Source organism: Hevea brasiliensis, chromosome 2, assembly GCF_030052815.1.
Source record: "Hevea brasiliensis isolate MT/VB/25A 57/8 chromosome 2, ASM3005281v1, whole genome shotgun sequence".
NCBI lineage: Eukaryota > Viridiplantae > Streptophyta > Magnoliopsida > Malpighiales > Euphorbiaceae > Hevea > Hevea brasiliensis.
In genome coordinates, this window is record NC_079494.1 from 56,933,914 (window position 1) to 56,944,830 (window position 10,917).

Sequence of the window (10,917 nt, forward strand, 5' to 3'; positions counted from 1 at the left end):
AAACTAGGGCACATTATTAATTAATTATTTAATTCTTCAATTTTTGGAGTTTACTAACTATTATATAATTCACAAGTCAATGCATATGTTGACCTTTTTAGGTAATATGGATAAGTTGTTTCTAGCATCAATATGTCACAATTTATATCTCAATATGCTGCCAATATAGTGCAATTTACCATTTTTACAAGTTGGCATTCATTGCCAAAATGCTTCAAGCATCATTGTATGCAAAATGTCAAATTCTCAATTTTTGTGTGCTAGATTGGTCTAGCTTAAAGTCCTATTTCCCTTGGTTTTTACTTCTGGTCAAAGAAGCAAAATTGTAGCTCTATGTCTTATTGCACGCGGGGCAAAATTTCAGGTCATTCCGAGTTGTGTAGACCAAGATATGGTCAATTTGCTAAAGCTGGACAGATTGCACTTTTAGTGCAAAATTTGGTCAATGTTAAGGTCACTTTTGGTTCGGCAGATTTTGTACCCGAAATTGTGCAAGCCATTTGACTTGGTTCTGGCCATTTCTGGGCTTGGGTGTCTTCATAAGACTTGTAGATATAGGTCTTACCTATTCATGGTTAAAAGTTCAGGTCAATTGGACCTGTTTTGAGTGAGTTATGGCCTAAACACTAACTGCTGCCCAAATGGTCAGTTTTCAGGCCTTAAATGCACTAATTCGGATTTGGTCACTTTTTAAGGTCAGTTTCTAGGCAGAATTTTGGCAACATTTCTACACGAAAGTTGGCCTATTTGGTGTCTAGTTTCACCCCATATTGGCCTCATACCAATTGGGTTCACAGTTTGGCACTTATGGCCTAAATTAGGTGCTGCCTCCAATACACCACCTGCACAAAGCACATACACTCCCAATTTGATGTTCCTTCTCCTCCTCATTACTACAATATTCAATCAACAACACTTCCATACATATATTGTACAAAATTCCAGCAAAAATTCTGGGCAGAATACTCAAGTCCACAAGGCACACAATACACCATTAAACTTCAATATTTACATCCACCCAAATTCAACATACTTCAATGTTAATATTACACATATACTTCGACATATTCATACTTCAATATCACTTACACTTGCTGCCCACAATTTAACATTAACATATATCATTAATAACCACATGTTCACACACAATTTCATGCTATTAGGGGCTGCCAAACATGGCAGTTTGCTCAAGGCATCAAGGTTCCATTTGACACCTTTAATCTAAATACTACATGCACATACTTATGCACAAACTTACTATAACTTTCATTTGAATTAATCAATCTTCATTTTCATTCATTAGAAGTAAAAATAACTCAAGCTCAACAAGGGTTTATGGCTGCCGAAAATGGACAAGTCAATTTCTCGCTATTTCTTTCATTTCTCTTCACCAAAATACTCACCTCAACCTAAACACAAGGTTTACTAAAGCAAGGGAGAGGTTTTGGACACTTACCACTTTTGAAGCTTATCAAAACTTCACCAAATCTTGCTTTTCTTGTTGCCAATATCTTCCCCAAGGTGAGTAGGCAAGCTTTAATGAAGGAAAGAAGTGGAAAGGATGGCTTGATCATGCACCCATGGGGGTTGCATGTGGGGTGGCCATGGTGATTTCCATGGTGGAATTCATTTCGGCAAAGTAAAATGGGATGATGAAGAAGATGATGGTGAGTGCTATCTGCTGTCCCAAGGCTGTGATAAGGGTCCCAATATTAAAGTTAGTGGAGCATTAAGCTCATTTTAATATTTAATTAGTTAAAGTTTCCTTATTTGCTCATTTAGCACCATTCTTTTACTATTTACATATTGTATCCCATTTTAATTTTTTTCATGACATTTCCTAAGTGCAATATCATTTATTCTTAATGGAAATTGAGGTCAAACGGCAACACTAGGTTTCAATTGACCAAAATACCCCACTTTCGGGTTATATTCTCGATTTTTCGGTAACACCGATTTTTGTTTGTTTCTCGATTTTTCATTTTTCTTTGTACTAATTTACTAATTTTTCTTTGATATTTCTAGTGTCAATTACATTTCAATAAACCTTTATTTATGTCTCAAAATTAAATTCAGAGGGTTCATGGTCTCTGGCCTGCAACGGCCTTCCTGCTAAGTCACCCATCGCCAGGTGCCATTGCTTAACTTAGCATCATTTTCTCTCTTTCATTTTTGTTTGATTTTTCTTGTATTTTCTTTTTATTTATTTCATCATTATATGTCTGTTTACTATCACCGAAGTGTAGTGCCAGACATACTGACTTGCCTGGACTGTTATTTGACTACTGGAGCAATAGAACGTATAAAATATGTACAGTGGGGATGTTACAACTCTTCCCCTCTAAATAAAAATTTCGTCCTCGAAATTTACCTGATGTGAAGAGCTGAGAGAACTGTTGTCTCATTGTCTCCTCGCTCTCCCATGTTGCCTCTTCCGTGTTGTGGTGTCTCCATAGGATTTTCACTAGTGGAATTGTCTTATTTCGGAGCTCTTTTACCTCTCGTGCCAAGATTTTAATTGGTTCTTCTTCATATGTCAGGTCAGGTTGTGCCACAATTTCTTCTACTGAGATGACATGTGAAGGATCTGATCTGTATCTTCTGAGCATCGAGACATGGAGCACATTATGTATCTTGTCCAGCTCAGGTGGTAAGGCTAATCGGTAGGCTACTGGTCCCACACGTTCAATAACTTATATGGGCCAATAAACCTAGGGCTTAATTTTCCCTTTTTCCCCAATCTCAACACTTTCTTCCATGGTGATACTTTGAGAAATACCTTCTCGCCAACTTCATACTCAATGCTTTTCTCCTCAAGTCAGCATAAGATTTCTGTCGGTCTGAGGCAACTTTCAAATTGGCCTTTATCAGTTTCACCTTTTCCTCTGCTTTATCAGTGCGGCCCCACTAGCTTATCTTCACCCAATTCAGTCCAACATACAGGTGTTCTGCATTTTCTCCCATACAGTGCTTCATAGGGTGCCATCTGTATGCTAGCTTGATAACTATTGTTATATGCAAATTCTGTCAGTGGAAGGTATCTGTCCCAACTTCCCTCAAACTCAATAACACAACATCTTAGCATATCCTCGAGGACCTATCACATATATTTCGTTATTATTATCATTATCAGTTCAATTATTGTTTACAATAACTCAATGAGTTTCAAAATTTACCTGGATTATTCTTTCTGACTGTCCATCCGTCTGAGGATGAAAAGCCGTACTAAAATGGAGTTGTGTGCCCAAGGATTCTTGTAATTTCTTCCAAAATCTAGATGTAAACCTCGGGTCTCTATCAGATATAATGGAAAGTGGAATTCCATGTAGTCTAACTATCTCACTGATGTACAATTCTGCTAGCTTTTCCAGTGAGTAGTCAGTTCTAACTAGCAGAAAATGTGCTGATTTGGTTAACCTATCCACAATCACCCATACTGCATCATTATTCTTCTGAGTGAGAGGTAGACCATTGACAAAGTCCATAGTGACTCGGTCCCATTTCCATTCAGGTATGTTTATGGGCTGCAACAAACCTGATGGAACTTGATATTCTGCTTTGACTTATTGACAGGTCAAGCATCTAGTTACATGGTCAACTATGTCCTTCTTCATACCTGGCCACCAGTATTGGAGTTTCAGGTCATGGTACATTTTTGTGCTTCCTGGGTGCATAGCATACACACTGTTATGTGCTTCTTTCAGAATACTGGTTTTTAACTCTTTATTATCTGGTACACATACTCTATCTTTATAGTACAGGCACCCATTTTCTTTCACTTCATATTCAATTTCCTTCCCCTCAGTGATTTTGCCCATAGCAGCCATTAATTTTCCATCTGTCTTCTGCCCATCCTGTATCTGTTGTAACAGATTTGGCTTCACTTGCAACTCAGCCAAAATAACTCCATCATGAGTTAAGGATAGTTGGGCATTTAGAGATCTTAATGCTACAATAGATTTTCTTCTTAAAGCATCAGCGACTACATTTGCCTTCCCAGGGTGATAGTCAATCACACAATCATAATCTTTCAGGAATTCAATCCATCGCCTCTGTCTCAAATTAAGTTCCTTCTGGGTTGGCAGATACTTCAGACTCTTATGGTCTGTGTATATGTAGCATTTTTCTCCATACAAGTAATGCCTCCATATCTTCAATGCAAAGATAATTGCTGCTAACTCTAAATCATGAGTAGGGTAATTCTTTTCATATGGCCTTAACTGCCTGGAAGCATATGCGATCACTTTCCCTTCTTGCATGAGTACACACCCTAACCCATTGTGTGAGGCATCACTGTAGACTACAAAGTCTTTTCCAGACATTGGCTGTGTTAACACTGGTGCCTCTATCAATATAGCCTTCAGCCTCTCAAAACTGGCTTGACACTTGTCATTCCAGTCAAATTTCATATTCTTGTGTAGTAATTTGGTCATTGGAGCAGCTATCACAGAAAATCCTTTTACAAATCTTCTATAATATCCAGCTAACCCCAAGAAACTTCTGATCTCAGTTGTATTTCTGGGAGGCTTCCATTCCATCACTGCTTCAATCTTCTTGGGATCCACTCTAATCCCTTTAGCTGATATTACATGTCCAAGGAATGCAATCTCATTCAACCAGAACTCACACTTGGACAATTTAGCATACAATTTCTTCTCTTTTAGAGTCTGCAGAACAATTCTCAAATGCTCATCATGTTCTGCTTTATCCTTGGAATACACCAGGATGTCATCAATGAAGACCACTACGAACCGATCTAAGTATGGATGGAAGATACGGTTCATAAGGTCCATGAATGCTGCTGGAGCGTTTGTTAACCCAAATGGCATCACCAGGAATTCATAATGCCCATACCGGGTTCTAAATGTAGTCTTAGGCACATCTGCATCCTTAACCCTTAGCTGATGATACCCTGATCTGAGATCAATCTTAGAAAACACACCGGCTCCCTTCAACTGGTCAAACAGATCGTCAATTCTAGGCTATGGATACTTGTTCTTCACTGTTACTCTGTTTAACTGCCGGTAGTCAACACATAACCTCAGTGTCCCATCTTTCTTCTTTACAAATAGTACTGGAGCTCCCCAAGGTGACACACTGGGGCGTATGAACCCCTTGTCTAGTAATTCTTGCAGCTGGATTTTTAACTCTTTCAATTCAGCAGGTGCCATCCTATACGGAGCAATTAAAATTGGAGCTGTACTCGGCATAATCTCAATAGCAAATTCAACTTCCCTTTCTGGTGGAAAACTAGGCAATTCCTCAGGAAATACCTCAGAGAAATCCCTTACTGTGGGTATGTCAGACAAGTCAAGTTTACCCTGCTTAGTGTCAACCACGTGTGCCAGATAGGCTTCACACCCTTTTCTCAGCCATCTCCTTGCAACTGTAGCTGAGATGACATTGGACAAGAAATCTGTCCTTTCACCCACTACTATTATTTCTTCGTTCTCAATAGTTTTCAGAGAGATTCTCTTCAATTTACAATCTACTATTGCCTGATGATGGGATAACCAGTCCATTCCCAAAATCACATCAAACTCATGGAAAGGCAATTCAATTAAGTCTGCTAAGAACTCTTTCCCTTGAATCTTCAATGGACAGCCCTTATACACCTTGTTTACTACCACACTGTGGCCTAGTGGATTTGTGACCAAGATGCCTTCGTCACTTTCCTCCACTGGTATTCCCTTTTCTATGGGCAGCTTGATACAAATATATGAATGAGTAGATCCAGGATCCACTAATGCATGCACATAAGTATTATAAAGGAGGAACATACCCTTGATGACATCTGGAGCATCCTGTTCCTCCTGTGCCCTTATAGCATAGGCTTTGGCTGGTTTTTACGCTTCTCTTCACGCACTCGACACGGGTTTTACGTGAAGTACACGCCTCAGCCTTACCCGGCCTTCTACTCCTTGGAGCTGGAGGGGCAGGCCTATCAGTTGATACCGGAGTGGATGTAACAGTTCTGCGTGGACAATCTCAGACTAGGTGGTCTGTAGATCCACACCGTAAACAATCACCTGTCATCCTCCAACATTCACCCTTATGCCATTTTTGGCAATGTGGGCAAGCAACAGATACCGTTGGTGCTGGTCCCCTGTACCCTGTTCCTGGAGAGCTAGCTATTGAAGGGGTGGACTGGCCTCTCCTTGGTGCAAACTGAGATTTGGGCCTCTGTGACTGACCCTGACTTGGTGCTCTACTAAAACTCTGAGTAGGCAAACCTCTGAATTTCTTACTAGGGGCAGAAGATGTACCAGTCTGACCCTGACCTCTTTTCTGCTGTCTGTCCCTTCTGTTCTGCTCATTCATTCTAACTTTTTCAACCTTCAGTGCAGCTTCCACTAACTTGGCAAACTCTGTAATCCCCAAGGCTGTAATCATTACTTTAATGTTATTGTTGAGTCCTTCCTCAAATCGCTTGCATCTCTCTGCCTCATTAGGGACTATTTCCCGCCCATAGCGGCTTAGTCTGACAAATTCTCTTTCATATTCAGCCACTTTCAGCTGTCTCTGGCGTAGGGTAATAAACTCCCTTCTCTTCTCTTCCAAGTATACACTGCCCACATACTTCTTTCTGAACTCAGTGAGAAAGAAATCCCAAGTTATCTGTTCTGGTGGCACCTCACTAGTTACTGTATCTCACCACTGGTATGCATCATCCTACAATAGTGATACAGCAGCTTCCAAATTCTGCTCTGGAGTACAATGAAGTTGTTTCAAGACTCTTCCAGTTCTGTCCAACCAGTTTTCAGCTGTGACAGAATCATCTTCCCTATTGCCCAGAAAATCCACTGCTCTAAACTTCCTGAGTTTCTCCATATGAGATTTTTGATGTGGAGCTGGTGGTGGCATAACTCCTGCCATCTGTCTAAAGAACTCAGCCATTTGCTGAAATGTGGCTGGTGCATTTGGTACTGGTGGAACAGGTTCCCTCCTGTCTCCCGGTTCAGTCATAGATGGAGCATGACTTTCCACTTCCTCATCGACCGCTCTCTGCGATGTGGAGTCCATATTCTGATCAAAATAACAAAACAAACAAAAGATCTGCATTAGAGTCATCTTAACACTTACAATGCAATGCATGATGTGCAATCTATCTAGGTCCAGAAACGCCTAAACCGTGCTCTGATACCACTAAATGTAACACCCCTCACCCGTCTACAGAATAGCCGAGCAAGGCGTGCTACACGGCATGCCGAAACACCTAGTCTGTGATTGTCTCATTTACAGAACTCAATTTGATTTTAAGAAGTCTTTTATGTAATATTCATATCATGCTGATACTATTTTCATACTTTGATAAAATCAATGTTTCAAGACTGGTAATAAAAATTTAGCAAGATGCCGTCTATATTTAGGACAAACTGTCCTTCCAAACCGGTTGAAAACAGTTTAATATGATGATATCAAAATCTCAAATATTTCACAGTCTCTATTTCTCAGTAAAGTCAATAGACTTTTACAGTCATTAAACAGTTTCATAATACAGTCCATAATAATTTAAATATATATAGAAAATCTCTATGTCATTTAATATGTACAAAATATTACAAACTTTAGAGCTTTCATAACATTACAAAATACAGGGCTGAATTTCAAATATATAACAAAAGTACAAAATACAAGATATCCTAAGTCCTACCATGTATGCAATGCAGTGTAGATGACTCTGGACTCCTGTGCAGATCTGATGTCTCACCCGGTCGTAGGTCTGCTGGGCTCCCCAGCTGTGTCTCCAATACCTACGCGTTACAAAAGCAACGCGTTAAGCAATTTTGCTTAGTGGTGCCAAATATAAAGAAATATACACTAAAATAAAGTAAATAAAGTGTTTACAAAATTTTGGTGGTGCTGTATGTCAGTATCTTGGATTTAGGTATTTGAATTTAATAGTACTTGAATTACTGCCCGTGTAGCCTATATACTGACCAGACTGAATAAATGGATATAGTGGCACTGGGTACCTAGTACCTCGGGCCGTCACACCATCGGTCACAAAGTGTCTCCCGGTGTGCAAATAGCGTGGCTAAAAAGCCATATAGTCAATCTGGCGATAAGCCAAAAATAAATACACAATATGTATAGCCGTAGGCTATTAAAGTCACAGTGTAGCATAATAAGCCGTAAAAACACAGTATGGCATAAAGCCATCTACAGAACAGCTGTTAGAATCCTATTGGCATGCCAACCTATCCATACTAGTCAACTAGGCAAACTAGGGCACATTATTAATTAATTATTTGATTCTTCAATTTTTGGAGTTTACTAACTATTATATAATTCACAAGTCAATGCATATGTTGACCTTTTTAGGTAATATGGATAAGTTGTTTCTAGCATCAATATGTCACAATTTATATCTCAATATGCTGCCAATATAGTGCAATTTACCATTTTTACAAGTTGGCATTCATTGCCAAAATGCTTCAAGCATCATTGTATCCAAAATGTCAAATTCTCAATTTTTGTATGCTAGATTGGTCTAGGTTAAAGTCCTATTTCACTTGGTTTTCAGCTTCTGGTCAGAAAAGCAAAATTGTAGCTCTATGTCTTATTGCACGCGGGGCAAAATTTCAGGTCATTCCGAGTTGTGTAGTCTAAGATATGGTCAATTTGCTAAAGCTGGACAGATTGCACTTTTAGTGCAAAATTTGGTCAATGTTAAGGTCACTTTTGGTTCGGCAGATTTTGTACCCGAACTTGTGCAAGCCATTTGACTTGGTTCTGGCCATTTCTGGGCTTGTGTGTCTTCATAAGACTTGTAGATATAGGTCTTAACTATTCATGGTTAAAATTTCAGGTCAATTGGACCTGTTTTGAGTGAGTTATGGCCTAAACACTAACTGCTGCCCAAATGGTCAGTTTTCAGGCCTTAAATGCACTAATCCGGATTTGGTCACTTTTTAAGGTCAGTTTCTAGGCAGAATTTTGGCAAAATTTCCACATGAAAGTTGGCCTATTTGGTGTCTAGTTTCACCCCATATTGGCCTCATACCAATTGGGTTCACAGTTTGGCACTTATGGCCTAAATTAGGTGTTGCCTCCAATACACAACCTGCACAAAGCACATACACTCCCAATTTGATGTTCCTTCTCCTCCTCATTACTGCAATATTCAATTAACAACACTTCCATGCATATATTGTAAAAAATTCCAGTAAAAATTCTTGGCAGAATACTCAAGTCCACAAGGCACACAATACACCATTAAACTTCAATATTTACATCCACCCAAATTCAACATACTTCAATATCACTTACACTTGCTGCCCACAATTTAACATTAACATATATCATTAATAACCATATGTTCACTGTCACACCCTACCCCTCTGTAAGGCATAACATGATCCTGTAGTGTACCTAATGAATTACCAACTCCGTCTACTGATAACCCATTAAATACACTACAAGGGATTTTAAAAACTTTTCTTACTTCTTTTACAGTGGTGAGCACTATTTACAGGTGTTAAAGACTTTGGTGAACTGAGTGAAATAACTAACTCATTTGGTTTATTTGGAATTTCTGTAAAAATTTTGGCAGAGTGCCATCTGTATTTTGGATAAAACAGTTCTTCAGAAAACCTGTAAAAAGCACTTCAATAATTTTCCCAAATCTCAACTCCAATGCATTTCTCAACACAACAATTTATCAACTCAATTCCATAGGAATTTTTCAAAGTCTGAGATAAGGAAATATAATACAACTTTTACAATCCAAAACAACTCATAATTATTTTACAACCTTAAGTTACAATTTGAATGTACAACTGCTCAAAACCAAAAACAAAATATACATACAGTGTCATACATTACAGTACAAAATGCCAAATATTGGTATACTCATTATACCAGAAATCCTCATCGGATGTATATGCACCTAGTCTATCGCCTCGTCTCTCTACTGCGACAAGAATAAAGCTATCACGAGACAATGTCTCAGTGGTGCACAACATTAACCAAATACAATTTAAATCACAATTCATAAGTCATGTAAATAGTGGATACTTAAAACCATAGTCAAATTTAAGACAATAAAGGTCAATAAGAATTTAAACTCAATTTCTCAATATCACAATGATTTTCCATAAGTCAGATCAGGTTTGAATTCAAAAGACAGTATATGTCAATGAGAGTTTAAATCCATTTCACAACTCATAATACACATTAATAAATCACACACAGCTTAATCATGATCCATAGTTCAATTCGTCCCAAAAGCCGATGGCTAATGAGGTATTCAATTCGTCCCAAAAGTCAATGACTAATGAGGAATAACATGGCTAGCTAGCAAAAATATGAGTACTCATCCAATTCGTCCTCAACAGGCACACACCTCAACACTTCAGCCAGAGAGGGAATTCAATTCGTCCCACTAGATAAGCTAGAGAGGAATACAATCAATATACATGATAGCTGTGGTTTCAAACCATCTCCAATGCTTTTCAATCAATAAGTATCCATCAATGTCATTCAAATAATTTTTCACAGTTTCAAACCATTCACAATATTTTTAAATCAATAAGTGTCCATCAAACACATTTCCACAATTTAAAACAATGATATACAAATAGTCAATATTTATTTCCATTGAAAATAATTCAAAAGAAACAGTTGTTGTGCACAAACCTCTGATATTTGTCTCCTGGTCTTGACTCAGTATTTCTTTCCCTTTGTCGAGTCCTTGTTAATCGAGAAACACAATCAAGTGTTTCAAGATTAAATTAAATTGTCTCTATCGATGGTGTTTGGTAAATAATACACTGAACTCAATTATTCGCTTAATCACCTAATATACCGACCCTCGATGCGTTTTAGGTAAATTAGGTTTTAGTGTCGTTAATATGTCACACTCGATAGGGTTTTAGGTTTGGTATGTTTTACCAAAGTCATTTCCTCGCTTAG